General features: G+C 36.1%; 2 long non-coding RNA genes across 2 annotated transcripts; both read left to right on the forward strand.

Annotated features, from left to right (window-relative positions):
• The first annotated feature begins 10,080 nt into the window (after window positions 1-10,080).
• LOC135076563 (uncharacterized) lies at window positions 10,081-11,202 on the forward strand. The gene is made up of 2 exons (XR_010258303.1): window positions 10,081-10,517; window positions 10,743-11,202. It is a non-coding gene; the product is annotated as an uncharacterized LOC135076563 (long non-coding RNA).
• A 1,332-nt stretch (window positions 11,203-12,534) lies between these two features.
• On the forward strand, window positions 12,535-14,800 carry LOC135076978 (uncharacterized). Its single transcript, XR_010258362.1, has 2 exons — window positions 12,535-13,518; window positions 13,665-14,800. It is a non-coding gene; the product is annotated as an uncharacterized LOC135076978 (long non-coding RNA).
• The last annotated feature ends 241 nt before the right edge of the window (window positions 14,801-15,041 follow it).

The raw sequence follows: 15,041 nt of genomic DNA on the forward strand, positions 1-15,041 counted from the left end.
GGCCTAATAGAATCATATCAGCTCTTGTTCTCTCGCACGCGGTTCTTCCCCGTCGATCCCTAGCGATCGATAAATTTAAGATCTTTATCTGCAATATGAAACAACAAAGAAATAGTATAAAATTCAGGACATTTTAATAAACATTGCGTTTGAAAAATCCATGAAAATTGTATGTTTTCTTATCGGTCACACTCAACTTAGTTCCAAGAATTGCATTCATATTACTTACATACAAATTTTTAGATGTGTATAGATTTGCACGCTTAACTGTATTAGGTAATCCTCATACATAATTTTGGTTAGAGCAATGAAGCGTCAAGCGATATTGTGCCCTATCCAAACTCCATAAGTCTGAAAAAGCTTGGTGATCGACTTAACGGTCTGTTTTTAATTATTGTTGAAATTTAGCACACACATATACAAGGCCATGACCTGGATTAGACTTGGTACTTTTATTTCGAGAAGTTATACCTACTTGCGTATGCCTATGCATGCTAAATAAAGACTTACTGGGAATAACCGAAAACCACAAGGCGTGGAAACTGCCTAAAGCATCCAATTATCCATCCGAGCCGGGCAATACCTAGTGTGTTAATGAGCCTTTTCACACTAGCGATTTGTTTTGCTATTCTACAACAACGAGGCGATCGCCAATCGCCACGACTGTGCATAATTGCACAAAACTGCCCATATTTGGTGCCTACACGTGGCTGATTCAAGATGGAATTTGCTTGCCTACACTACCTCACTGCTTGCATTGCAAAATTTGCAAAGCAGGCGAGGCGTTGATCTCCCCAGTGTGCTTACCATGAGTTTACGTTAGGTGCGCTCGCTAGCGAGTACGTCAAAGAAATCTATGAAGATTTTATTTCTTGAAAGTACCCGCTAGGGGCGCTGCACAATATGTCATACATTTAATGACATTTTTTTACGCAGTCGCTAGCGAGCACACCTAACGTAAACTCATGGTAAGCACACAACTCACTCAATTCCCACTAAGTAATTCGGCTTTTGTTTTTCTACATAGAATGCAAGAATTGCTGAGATGAAAACGAGTGAAAATGAGATTAATAGGTAACCACATACCGTTACTCTATCAAGGATCTAACAAACAATTTTAATTCAATGATAATGTCAATTTTAACAGCATTGTTGTATTCCGTCGGTTAGAGGTAAGATAGCCAGTTCCTCCGTGGTTGAGGATTCTGGGTGAAGCTCGCTTCCACCTTCGGCCATCATGATCATCACTTACCATCAGGTGAGATACACAGGCCAAGAGCTTCCTCGTTGTGAATAAAAAAAAAACAAGAATCTGTCTCTAAAAAGGCTCGTGGTTAGCAACAATACCCATTGAACTCTATAATGATGTTCGACATCTATTCTAAATGATTCAATGACATATTAACAGTTAGCACCTACGGCTCGAACAATTTGGCTCATCTATTTTCGGCAGTCTAGGAAACCCGCTTACTCATATTGCGCACAGTAGAGTAATATGAAGTAGGTTGTCAATGATAGGTTTTATTGAGAGAATTTGCCAAAAAATAGAAATGTACATGGTGCATAACTCTTTGAAACCGAACCAATTGGAATTTTGACAGCAGGAAATAAATTTTGCCTGAACGAAATAAAACAATAAGAAACAGAGCTTTATTGGCCACGAGACAAAACTCATCAAATCAAAAAAAGGAGGTAAAAAAACTAACTGTAGGTACTTCCACTGTGGCAGTTAGTAATGACATGTCAACAACACGTGTAGATAAGTCATCGTGGTCTGTGACTGTGACGTCATGTGACCACGAGAAGTCACTATCACTTTGGTACCTACTTGCCAAATTATTTTCAAAACACAAAACATCGTTTTTGCGTCCTAGCTAATTCGTTTAATAAAATTGTGCGTTTCCAACCTTCGCCGATCTCATAAAAGTAGCAGGAAGGCGCTGCTGGATGCAGACGCTACCAACCGGCCTTTGTGGAAATAATTGGGGGAGGCCTATGTTCAGCAGTGGACGTCCTATGGCTGAAATGATGATGATGAACCTTCGCACTTCCATATTTTCAACTTATGTGCGGTGTGAATGAAGAATACTTATTTATTGATCTACCTTTATCAGCGATATTCATCTATCTACATACGCTGCACCTACCTGTATTATCTAAATGTCTTGCTTTCAAGAAAGATGGAGACAAAAAGATAGACACTGGAAACATATATTTTTTCTTACTTTAGTCACGGTAATACTATACCGTGCTTTAGTCCTATCGATGTTGCCCTGAATTTTGATATTTGTTATTATACCTACCCTACACGGCACACACCAGCTTATGGATTTAAAATGAATGTGAGACCCATTACGTATTCTGCATCTAGAACAACCTTGAGTAACGGATTACGGACTACACGTGGCGCTGAGGTTGCGCAAAAACGTTAATAGGTACATACCATCCTCCGGTGAGTGCCCTCTGACCGCTGTCAACGAAACCCTGACCTGTCAGCGAAAGGTTAGGGGTTCGGTTACCGAATATACCAGTTCTTCTAACACACGGAAATGTATTATTAGAATATCAACATATACAGTATTAAACACAACAACAAAAAAGTCAAAGGTCTCTAGCTACTGCTCCCACACAAACGATAACCACAGCAGCATATTATTATAATGTAAGCAACCCGTGAATTTTACAAATATCCAGTAGATACCTAAGTTCTCTCTAACTAAACTCTGATTTTTAATTCGACGGAATTTTGACATTTCAGAAGTGTTGTCAACATTGAAACATTCCCATTATGAATGGAGAGCATTTTCACAAATTAAAAAATAATCCTTTGTTAAATTTAAGGTTTCACTTGAAAAACTAAGGCTTAAAAATGTACTGATCATTTCAAAATGGTTATTTGAATTTTTATTATCATATTTTTGAAGTTACAAAAAAAATTGGGAAATTATTTTTCTATTACTGGACTCCCTGGCCAATAATCCATGGGTTACAAACCTTTTTTATGAAAATCCTTTTGTTAATAAAATCTTAGGTTCATAAAATAACCAATTTAACAAGATGCCAATTTTATAATCCAAGTTGATTATGACGACGATAATGATGATTGATGATCAATACATATTTTCGTAAATGATAATATGTTGTTTTACTGTGTTAAAAACACGTTTTTTTCTATTTAAACTCTAAAATGTACATAATAATTAGTGTACATTGAATTGACACAACAAACAATAGTTCATTCTTGTAAGTTGTACTTGATGAAATTTCATTTCATATTATTTATTAATAATTCAAAGCAAAAAAGGCTTATTACATCTGAATTGTCAAAAAATGACAGCTGTCAGAATTCCGTCGAATTAAAAATCGGACTATAAGTATGAGATACAGTGGCCCTGGCCATCTCTATTGATCGACAGGCTTCAAAAAAGGACGTTCTCAATTCGATTGTAGTACCTTTTTGTACGTTATTACTGAGCTGCGCGAAACGATCACGAAATTAACGCCCGTATTCACAACCTCGTTTGTGAATACGGGCGTTAATTTCGTGATCCTTGCTTAAATGAAGCAGCAAATTGAACGCACAGCGTTGAAATAAAGCTCTGTGATTGGTTCGTGTGTCACCCTGTGCGTCCATGTGCACTGTGAGATCTCATAATAATGTTTGTGAATACGGGCGTAAATCTGTCACGGATGTTGTCTACATGCACTGCCTTCTCGGTCGTAGATACTTCATTGCTTATTCCGTTCCAAAGTCCATTATTTGAAGTATCTATTTACTAATGCTAATTAGACTCAAAGAGTGGAATATTATTATTTTTTGCTACGTAGATGACCCAATCTTCTGCTTGATATTTTTGTGATGAAATTGAAAAATCAGGGCAGTGTACTGGGACCAGTATAAGTCGTCAAACTGGTTATAAATTGCGAAGTTATCGTCGGAACAACGGACTGATTGTGTCCGTACCTGTCAGTCGTGCAAGGCCAGACATGTTGAACGCAGAGATAATCGGACAGTGATAACTGTACATATGACTCAGAGGGCGTCACATCTTTGATTACCGAATCGAAAATGTTGAAGTTTGTTGTATAATGCTGAACGTTAAACGTACAGTGAAAAGGTCCATTAAATTCTTTAAACAATCATTTTAAACTTAGTTAGTTATCATAACATTACAAAGTACAAGTTTCTACCAGTACCTACCTAGTTAAGAATAATCTCTTACATAATAATAATTATTCAAATATAAAAACATTGTAATTTTGGGAATTCACAAAAATTACTGTTATTCATTAAAAATATTTTTAACTGCAGATAGGTATGTTCAAAGGTCAAAACATTGTACCCAATTTCCTGAAAGACGTAAATAAGTTTATGAATGAGGTAGAGCTTACAGAGCTTAATCTCTATAAACTATACTGTTATTTATACTAAAATAAATAGTCGACAACCCAGGACTGACTGTTCTGGCGTCTCAGACAAGGAGAGTTGACCCCAAATAATGGGAAAAAGGGCTAGGGAAAAGAAGAAGACACAATTTTTTGTAGGTTGACTATCTATTATATACCTATTCTATCATTGATGAAGTATGCTCGATTAATTTATTTTCCTACAACTCGCTAGATCTATTGAAGGTCACGCGAGGGGCACCAATGACTGATCGTTGCGGAGATACTTGGTGCAGGTCTTTGTCCAGCAGTGGACGTCTTTTACGTTAATCTCATATCTGATATGAATTCTCAGTAATCTCAGTTGATTATGGTCTTTTTGTAGATTTCAGACTCGGAGTACCAACATTCGGAAAGACAAGGAAAGGGAATCTGAAGCTCGTGTTAAACGACTACAGCTACATCGTGCACACCAGTTCAGGTCTTAAGAGAAGGTGGCAGTGCTCTCTGCAGCGTTCTCATGGATGCAACGCTAGGCTGTTCACTTACGAGGACAAGATTGTGAAGGTTGTGGGACACCACATACATAAAGCCTAGGCGCAGACCACCAACTTAGTTGGCCGATAGTTGGGTCCAATGAGGGCTATCGTTTTTATACTTAACAGTTGGCACCCCTGGCCATTGACAGGACCTTACTCTACAGTGGCGCCATCTTGATTAGTGCAAATGCGATAATCCTCCTACCACTTTCGCGCTCACCAGTTGGTGCCACTGTCTTCGCTACTAGCAAGTGACAGGACCTTACTCTACAGTGGCGCTAACTGGTGAGCGCTAAAACGATAGCCCTCATTCTAATTTGCATGAAGAAACGGCCGATACCAAATCGGTTTAATGTGCGCACTTTCATCCATCTACTGATCAACAGCCGGACCCAACTATCGGCCAGGTAGTCGGGATTCGGATTTTATGTACAGTCAACAGCATAAATCAGACTAAATATATGTTACATTTTTGTTCCAAATTGCATTGTTTTTGCACCTTATTACGACATAAGATGTCAGTGTTTAGCTTGATATGCCGTCGTCTGTACAATTAGTATTATTTTATTAGTATTATGTTCCTCTTTTTTCATTTAACTACATCTTCCTCGCCTTCTTCATTAGTCACTTGCATTTTGGAATTTTGATCTATTAATAATGAGGAAAACAATGTAGGACGGTTGTACCACGTATGTGGTATGTTAAATATGTAATTTTCCCCCCTACACACTACGTCGTAACATTTACCTACGTACTTGTTCCAAAATTACATTTTCTTTGCAATATCAGCATTTGCCAAATGTTGGTCTCGAAGCGCTGGTAGAGCAAAAAGATTATGAGACATGTGATCAGGCTCCGTAAGAGCAAAACTTTTTAAGTGTTTTTTTAATTAATTAGTCTTTAATTTTAATTTTATTATTAGTCGATTTGTAAGCACTATTTTTAACAGTCCATGCAAATAAAGGAATTTTGTCTTTGATAATTTGAAAATACTGTACAATTGTCCATGTCCCAATTAATAATGATTTTGAACGAATAAATTGTATTTTTTATAAAATGCTGTTTGCTTTGATATTTCTATCTATCTCTAAGTACATAGTCCAAGGGTGCATTGTCCACGTGAAATCTTTCCATATCACATAAACAGCTAAACTTTTCTACTAACCAACTGGTTGGACTTTGATCACACGTCGTTTCCTTTTTTCTAATCTATCCTTCTCTCTCAGTCATGGCGCCATGGTGGCATGAGTGACAGAGACAACAGTCTTGAATACGGAAGTTGGAAGTTGTCACGCTATTGCAATTCGTTGACATTGACCTAGAGTAGAATGGTCGACCTTTGTAAGTAGATCAGAGTGCAATATTTCGAAGAGAGGTTTGTAATGAGGCCATAGACGTGCCGTCAAATTTTGACAAAGTGAAAGTGACTTTATCCTCCTAATCTTGTACCAAGAAATATATGTAGGGTAACTGCGCTAGTTTTCGTCCAATTATCGGAGTTGCCAACTTTGTGATGCGAAATGAATATCTTAAAATACCCTTACTCATATGTATCATATGTCGTTTTAGTCCTTATATAGTCTACTTTACGTTAATATTATATGACAATAAGTAAATACCACGGGTTTTTTTTATAAAAAATATTTTATGCAAAAGAGGCGATTTCACTAGTTTTCGTCCAAAAAAATCAGTTTTCGTCCTAGTGTACGCTAGTTTTCGACCACTGTGTAAAAAAAGGGTGCAGTTGAATTATTAATTTAAATCCAATTCTACAATACAGTAAAAAAGGATTGTGGTATATCATTTGAAAGGTAATTTTGTTAGCTTTCAAATGATATCAAAGAGATTTAAATAAGTTTCTTACCTAAATTTAGGAAAATATTGCAATAGGTCGAAGGATAAATGGACGAAAACTAATCTACAGGAATAGCTAATTTTAATTTTCGTCCACCCCAGAGCTTGTTCATGGAGTCATGGACGAAAACACAACAACGTTTAAAGCTGTTTTTTGTTTTCGTCCACATCTTTTTAACGGTTTTTATGGGTTTATCACTGTTAAAAAGTGGACGTAAACTAAAATTTTTAATGTAATAGCAATAAAGATCATATTGGAAGAAAAAACATTGTATTTTGTAGGTCCATTGAAGTAAAATGATTATTGAAAATATTAAGTAGGTGTCAGGGTTTCCGTCCACGTGGACGAAAACCAAAATCTTGCAAAATTGTTATGCTAGTATTAGTCCACTTAATTATCTAAGATTTCTATACAAAAACTTTAAGAAACCCTTAAAATAGTGTTTATTATGCTAATAATTAGACATACGTGCCAAAAACATTACGTAAAGTTAAGCTAAAACAGTAATTAAACATACCATGAAAGTTCCCTACCGGCACGTTTTTTTTATAACTTGACGACGATTTCCATTCACCTTTGTGCAGCAGCAACTTCCGTAGATTTTTTTGGAGTTATTACTTGTCAAATTACATTTTCATGCAGGCAGAACTGTTACTTAGATATTATAGATTGTAACAAGTCCAAATTTGCACGGAAAGTTAGGTTTGTATTCAAATTTTCCGTATTTGTTTGTGGCAAGTCGGTCAAATGGACGAAAACAGGAGCTGGACGGAAAACCGGCACAATTACCCTATCTTAAGGTGGACCGACGATCTGGTGAAGGTCGTGGGAAGAGCCTGGATGCGGGCAGCGCAGGACCGTTCATTATGGAAAACCTTGGGGGAGGCCTTTGTCCAGCAGTGGACGTCATTTGGCTGAAACGACGAAGGCTGGGTTGCACCATCTTACTTTAACTTTGGCACACTTCAAAAATCTGTCAAAGTCCATACAAAAAACACCGGTTATTGTTATAGTTACGGCACGGGTTACGGTCAAAGTTAGGTGGTGCAACTCAGCCTAAGTAATTTTTTGCAAAATTCCAACAGCTACACAAAATGCCACAGAGTTTACTCTGATGTTGTTGCTTTTAATGTATATTTATCATTGGCCCTTATATACAGTCACCATCGCCAATCAAATTGGAAGCAAAAGCAATGATCATAACATTTAAGAATCCTATTTGCCACGGGGCTCCAACCAGAACCAGTCTTTCCAAATATGTAACTCATAGAAAGGTTAGGACTAAAGGGCCCGGTCCACCAAAGAGGTGCGGAGCGGAGTACCTACAGAGAAATGTCATGCCGTCAAATTTTTGTATAAAATTTGACAGCGGCGAAGGAGTGGAAATAATTAAATCTGATTGATTATTCAAAACACTTCTCTCCTCCGCTCCGCCTTGGTGGAAAGCGGGCCCAAGTAAGTACCTACGGCTAAAATATTTCTTTTTATCCAAAGAAGTCACTAAAAAGTCTATTTAAAAACCGCTGTCCAAATATTGATATGACAAGCCAAGGTCGTGCACTTTACTCAGTCTGTAATCGCGAGCTAGCGTTTTCCGCACAATAATCTTTTCATGTGTTTTTCTACTGAAAAAAAAAACTCTGTAGATAGGTAGGTAAGTATGTAATAAAAAGGATTATGGAGAACGAACATCCAGTAATAAACGAGGTTTTGTCGCAAGATTATATTTAATTTCCTTGCTCCTGTCTGAGAGTAAAGCCTCGTAAAGTTGAATTGGTCCATTTTCTAGAGTTCGACTGAGCTGAAAACAGTTTTCATTGAAGAATATCGTTCGTTCGTTTCAGCCAAATGACGTCCACTGCTGGACAAAGGCCTCCCCCAAGGATTTCCATAACGACCGGTCCTGCGACCTTCACCAAATCGTCTTATACCACCAGACAAGAATATTGACTACGTACTATTCTATTATAGTTGTTGCAATTCACGAAGGCGAGTGAGCTTTACATGTGTGTGCTCGCAACAGCGCGCATTAGCATTTGGACTTGAACTAGAAAACGCGCACTGTTACGAGCTCGCTAGTAATTAATAAGTTCAAAAAAATCGAGATTGTCACAAGTCTCCTCTGTTACAACTCACCACTTAAGTATTTACTTACGAGATAGGTAAATAAGCTTCGGTCCAAAGTCCAGGCGTCGCTGACGCGGTCGCAATGCAAACGGACAATCAGGAAAACACCAAATACGGTACCTAGGTATTTAATTGTTAAGTTAATGTTTAAAATTAACTGGCTTGTTACTGACCGGAGTCTCCCAGTGACTTGGCCCACTTTTAGCTTGGTCCACGGGCCAAGTCGCTGGATTGAATGTTCAAAAATTTTTTCTTCCAGTAACTGCCCACCTTCAATGTTTTTATTAATAAATTAAACACCAAATAAACAAAAATCCACTCTAGGTCTAGTGGGCCCAAGACCTTAAGAATAGTGCTTAAAAGACGTTTTGATTATGTGTAGGATTTGTTTAATGGTATGTAATAAGAACATAAAAAAAGCTCTTTAAAACATTATAAAATTCAAAATTCATATAGGTACCTACTCAAAATGTATATCGTCTTCATAAGAAAGTTAGTCAAGGAAGGGATTAAAGATAATAATATCGATCATATCACATCATTATCATTTATAAGTTAACATTCAACCAGGAACAAGAAAATGAACTTGTAATCAGAATACCGGGTATAGCGCAAAGCGGAATAAATTTGACACCTAGTCTCACGGAGAGAAGCATTTGTATTCTGCGAGAAGAATAATATTCAGCACAAGTTCAACAAGAAAGCTCGCGTTACTGCTAAGAAATGGCTCTATACAGGGTGACTTTGCAATCAGTATACATTTTTTTAATAAGCTATTTAGAACAATTTAACAATACAACTTTTAATTATTTTTAATCATGGTATTTTTCGCAAACAAAAAATTTAAAATCTAATTTGCGGATGCCCATATCTTAAGTTTTAAAGGTTATGGCTTATTTTCGCTCACTATTATGTCTAATTAAGCTTTACTGTTAACTGTGTGCCTACTGCCTACGTATTTTTCTATGAACGAAGGAAATTATCCACGAGACAATTTTGAAATCAAGCATGGCAGATAAAATGATGAAATATTAAAAAAAAAAATGATTCTGAGTCGTAAAAAAAAAATAAAAAAAGATATAGAATTTACGTAAAAATTATCTAACTTAGATATTCCAGTAATATCTGCTTTTGGGTATTTTTAATTAACTTTACCTGATTGTTAACAGATTCAATTAAAATGTCACGGAAGCGAGGCGTGTGGTCCGAGGAGAGCCTTCACGCCGCCATGACAGCTGTCAAACAGGGGCTGTTGACAAGTCGTGCTGCATCACGCAGATATAAAATACCAAGGACTACACTGAGAGACCACTTGGTATCTGGAAGTGGTGTAAAACGCTTCGGTAGAAAATCAACATTAACTCAGGAACAAGAAAATGATCTTGTCTTAAGAATATTGCGTATCGCTGAAAGTGGACAAAAAATAACATCTAGTCTCATATGTAAAGAAGCGTTTGTGTTCTGCGAAAAGAATAATATTCAGCATAGATTTGACAAGAAAACTCGTGCTGCTGGCCGTCAGTGGTTATGGGCGTTTAGAAATCGGCATACTGAAATTGCAAAAGTGCTCTATAAGAAAAAATAGGATTCTAAGTATTGGAATAATCTTTGTATGTATTATATTTGTGAAAAGTTAGTTATTATAGGAATATAAGATGTCGACACTTACTTTCTTTCAACGGATTTAAGTTATGGCTCGTAATTATGAAAAGAAGAATAGACCGTAGTACCTAAACAAAGAAGAATACTTTCATTTTCTTATTTGTTTAGGTACTCAGCAATTATTAATTTAATAATTTTGGTATTAAATTTTTTACTTACTTGTTTGCTTACAGATTCGATCGAAATGCCACGTAAGCGAGACTTTTTGCAATGGAGAGAAGAGAGCCTTCAAGCTGCCATAACAGCTGTCAAATATGGGCATATGGCAGCATTCGCTGCAGCTCGTAAATATAAAATACCAAGGACTACACTGTATAACCACTTGAAATCTGGAAGTGATGTAAAACGCATAGGACGCAAGTCAACCTTCACCCAGGAAGAAGAAAATGATTTTGTCATAAGTATATTGCGTATCGGTCAAAGTGGAAAAAAAGTAACACCTAGTCTCATACGTAAAGAAGCGTTTATATTCTGCGAAAAGAATAATATTGAGCACAGCTTTAACAAGAAGAATCGCATTGCAGGCCGTGACTGGTACAAAGAGTTTAAAAAGCGTCATTCTGAAATTTCAGAAGCATTCCTTAACAAAAATTGAGATTCGTATTGATTTTAATTAAATGAATTAGTATCTAATTAACTATCTATTATTTATGAAACATCTTATATATCGACCTAGGTTTATTTTCGTAAAAATCTCTTAATTTAGTTATTCCTAATATCTGCCCAATTATTCAGTTTTTACAGATTCAATAAAAATGACACAAAAGCGAGGCGTCTGGTCTGAGGAAAACCTTCAAGCCGCCATGACAGCTGTCAAACGAGGGCTGTTGACAAGTCAAGCTGCATCACGCAAATATAAAATACCCTATACCACACTGAGAGACCACTTGGTATCTGGAAATGGTGTAAAACGCTTAGGCAGAAAATTAATATTAACTCAGGAACAAGAAAATGATCTTGTCTTAAGAATATTGCGTATCGCTGAAAGTGGACAAAAAATAACATCTAGTCTCATATGTAAAGAAGCGTTTGTGTTCTGCGAAAAGAATAATATTCAGCATAGATTTGACAAGAAAACTCGTGCTGCTGGCCGTCAGTGGTTATGGGCGTTTAGAAATCGGCATACTGAAATTGCAAAAGTGCTCTATAAGAAAAAATAGGATTCTAAGTATTGGAATAATCTTTGTATGTATTATATTTGTGAAAAGTTAGTTATTACAGGAATATAAGATGTCGACACTTACTTTCTTTCAACGGATTTAAGTTATGGTTCGTAATTATGAAAAGAAGAATAGACTGTAGTACCTAAACAAAGAAGAATACTTTCATGTTCTTATTTGTTTAGGTACTCAGCAATTATTAATTTAATAATTTTGATATTAAATTTTTTACTTACTTGTTTGCTTACAGATTCGATCGAAATGCCACGTAAGCGAGACTTTTTGCAATGGAGAGAAGAGAGCCTTCAAGCTGCCATAACAGCTGTCAAATATGGGCATATGGCAGCATTCGCTGCAGCTCGTAAATATAAAATACCAAGGACTACACTGTATAACCACTTGAAATCTGGAAGTGATGTAAAACGCATAGGACGCAAGTCAACCTTCACCCAAGAACAAGAAAATGATTTTGTCATTAGTATATTGCGTATCGGTCAAAGTGGAAAAAAAGTAACACCTGGTCTCATACGTAAAGAAGCGTTTTTATTCTGCGAAAAGAATAATATTGAGCACAGCTTTAACAAGAAGAATCGCATTGCAGGCCCTGACTGGTACAAAGAGTTTAAAAAGCGTCATTCTGAAATTTTAGAAGCACTCTGTAACAAAAATTGTGATTTGTATTGATCTTAATTAAATTAATTACCTAATTAACTATCTATTATTTATAGTTAGGTATTCATCCATTAATATTACTTAATAGCACTTATTTATTTTTAATTAATTGTACTTGTTTGTTGACAGATCAACAAAAAATGCCAGGAAAGCGAAGCTTGTGGTCTGAAGAGAGCCTTCAAGCCGCCATGACAGCTGTCAAATATGGGCACATGACAGGATTGGCCGCAGCCCGTAGATATAAAATACCAAGGACTACATTGTATAGCCACATAAAATCTGGAAGTGATGTAAAACGCACAGGACGCAAGTCAACCTTCACCCAGGAACAAGAAAATGATTTTGTCATAAGAATATTCTGTATCGCTAAAAGTGGAAAAAAAGTAACACCTAGTCTCATACGTAAAGAAGCGTTTATATTCTGCGAAAAGAATAATATTGAGCACAGCTTTAACAAGAAGAATCGCATTGCAGGCCGTGACTGGTACAAAGAGTTTAAAAAGCGTCATTCTGAAATTTCAGAAGCATTCCTTAACAAAAATTGAGAATCGTATTGATTTTAATTAAATGAATTAGTATCTAATTAACTATCTTTTATTTATGAAACATCTTATAATCGACCTAGGTTTATTTTCGTAAAAATCTCTTAATTTAGTTATTCCTAATATCTGCCCAATTATTCAGTTTTTACAGATTCAATAAAAATGACACAAAAGCGAGGCGTCTGGTCTGAGGAAAACCTTCAAGCCGCCATGACAGCTGTCAAACGAGGGCTGTTGACAAGTCAAGCTGCATCACGCAAATATAAAATACCCTATACCACACTGAGAGACCACTTGGTATCTGGAAATGGTGTAAAACGCTTAGGCAGAAAATCAATATTCACTCAGGAACAAGAAAATGATCTTGTTACAAGAATATTGCGTATTGCTGAAAGTGGAAAAAACATAACATCTAGTCTCATATGTAAAGAAGCGTTTGGGTTCTGCGAACAGAATAATATTCAGCATAGATTTGACAAGAAAACTCGTGCTGCTGGCCGTCAGTGGTTAAGGGCGTTTAGAAATCGGCATTCTGAAATTGCAAAAGTGCTCTCTAAGAAAAAATAGGAACCTAAGTATTGGATTGATCTTTGTATTATATTTGGAAAAAGTTAGTTAATAAAGGAATATACGGATATAACGGATTTTCTTAATTGTTCAGGTACTCAGTAATTAATGTAATAATTTTAGCATTAAATTTTACGTATTCGTTTGCTTACAGATCCGATCGAAATACCACGAAAGCGAGACTTTTTGAAATGGACAGAAAAGAGCCTTCAAGCTGCCATAACAGCCGTTAAATATGAAAATATGGCAGTGAAGGCTGCAGCTCGTACATATAAAATACCAAGGTCTACACTGTGCAACCATTTGAAATCTGGAAGTGATGTAAAACGCATAGGACGCAAGTCAACCTTCACCCAGGAACAAGAAAATGATTTTGTCATAAGAATATTCCGTATCGCTAAAAGAGGAAAAAAATTAACACCTAGTCTCATACGTAAAGAAGCGTTTTTATTCTGCGAAAAGAATAATATTGAGCACAGCTTTAACAAGAAAAATCGCATTGCAGGCCCTGACTGGTACAAAGAGTTTAAAAAGCGTCATTCTGAAATTTCAGAAGTACTCTTTAACAAATAAATAAATATTCTTGGACATTTTACACTACGCCGCTAGTCCCAAACTAAGCAAACATTGAGATTCGTATTAATGTTAATTAAATGAATTTAGTATAAATTAACTATCTATTATTCATTAAATATCTTATAATATATCGATTTATGTGATAATCTCTAACTATTACATAGGTATCCAGTAATATTACTTAATGTTAATAGCACTTAATTATTTTTAATCAATTGTACTTGATTGTTGACAGACTCACTAAAAATACCAGGAAAGCGAGGCTTGTGGTCTGAAAAGAGCCTTCAAGCCGCCATGACAGCTGTCAAATATGAGCATATGTCAGTATTGACTGCATCACGCAGATATAAAATACCAAGGACCACACTGAGAAACCACATGAAATCTGGAAGCAGTGTGAAATGCGTGGGTAAAAAATTAACATTCAACCAGGAACAAGAAAATGAACTTGTAATCAGAATACTCGGTTTAGCGCAAAGTGGAATAAATTTGACACCTGGTCTCATACGGAGAGAAGCATTTGTATTCTGCGAGAAGAATAATATTGAGCACAAGTTCAACAAGAAAGCTCGCGTTGCTGGTAAGAAATGGCTCCAGAAGTTTTTAAAGAGGCATGTTGAAATTTCTCAAGAGCTCTGTCAAAGGCGAAGGAATAAGCAATAGGCAGTGCGATTTTCTTGCATTGATTAAAAATTATATAAATTGAACTAAGTATGTTGGAGTTTTTATTAAAGATCAACAAAAAATTCCTTTTATTTTTGCACTGAAATCTTTTTTATCAATCCTAAATCAATTAATTAATGCGAAAATTCCTATACAGGATGTTAGGTAAATGGGTATATGAGCCGACACTAGCCCATGTTAACATGGTCATATAAATGGTATGGTGAAGTCAGAAATTTGATATCATCATTTTATTTTTTTATTTTCATACAAAATAAATTTTATAAATTCC

This window comes from Ostrinia nubilalis, chromosome 12 (assembly GCF_963855985.1).
Source record: "Ostrinia nubilalis chromosome 12, ilOstNubi1.1, whole genome shotgun sequence".
NCBI lineage: Eukaryota > Metazoa > Arthropoda > Insecta > Lepidoptera > Crambidae > Ostrinia > Ostrinia nubilalis.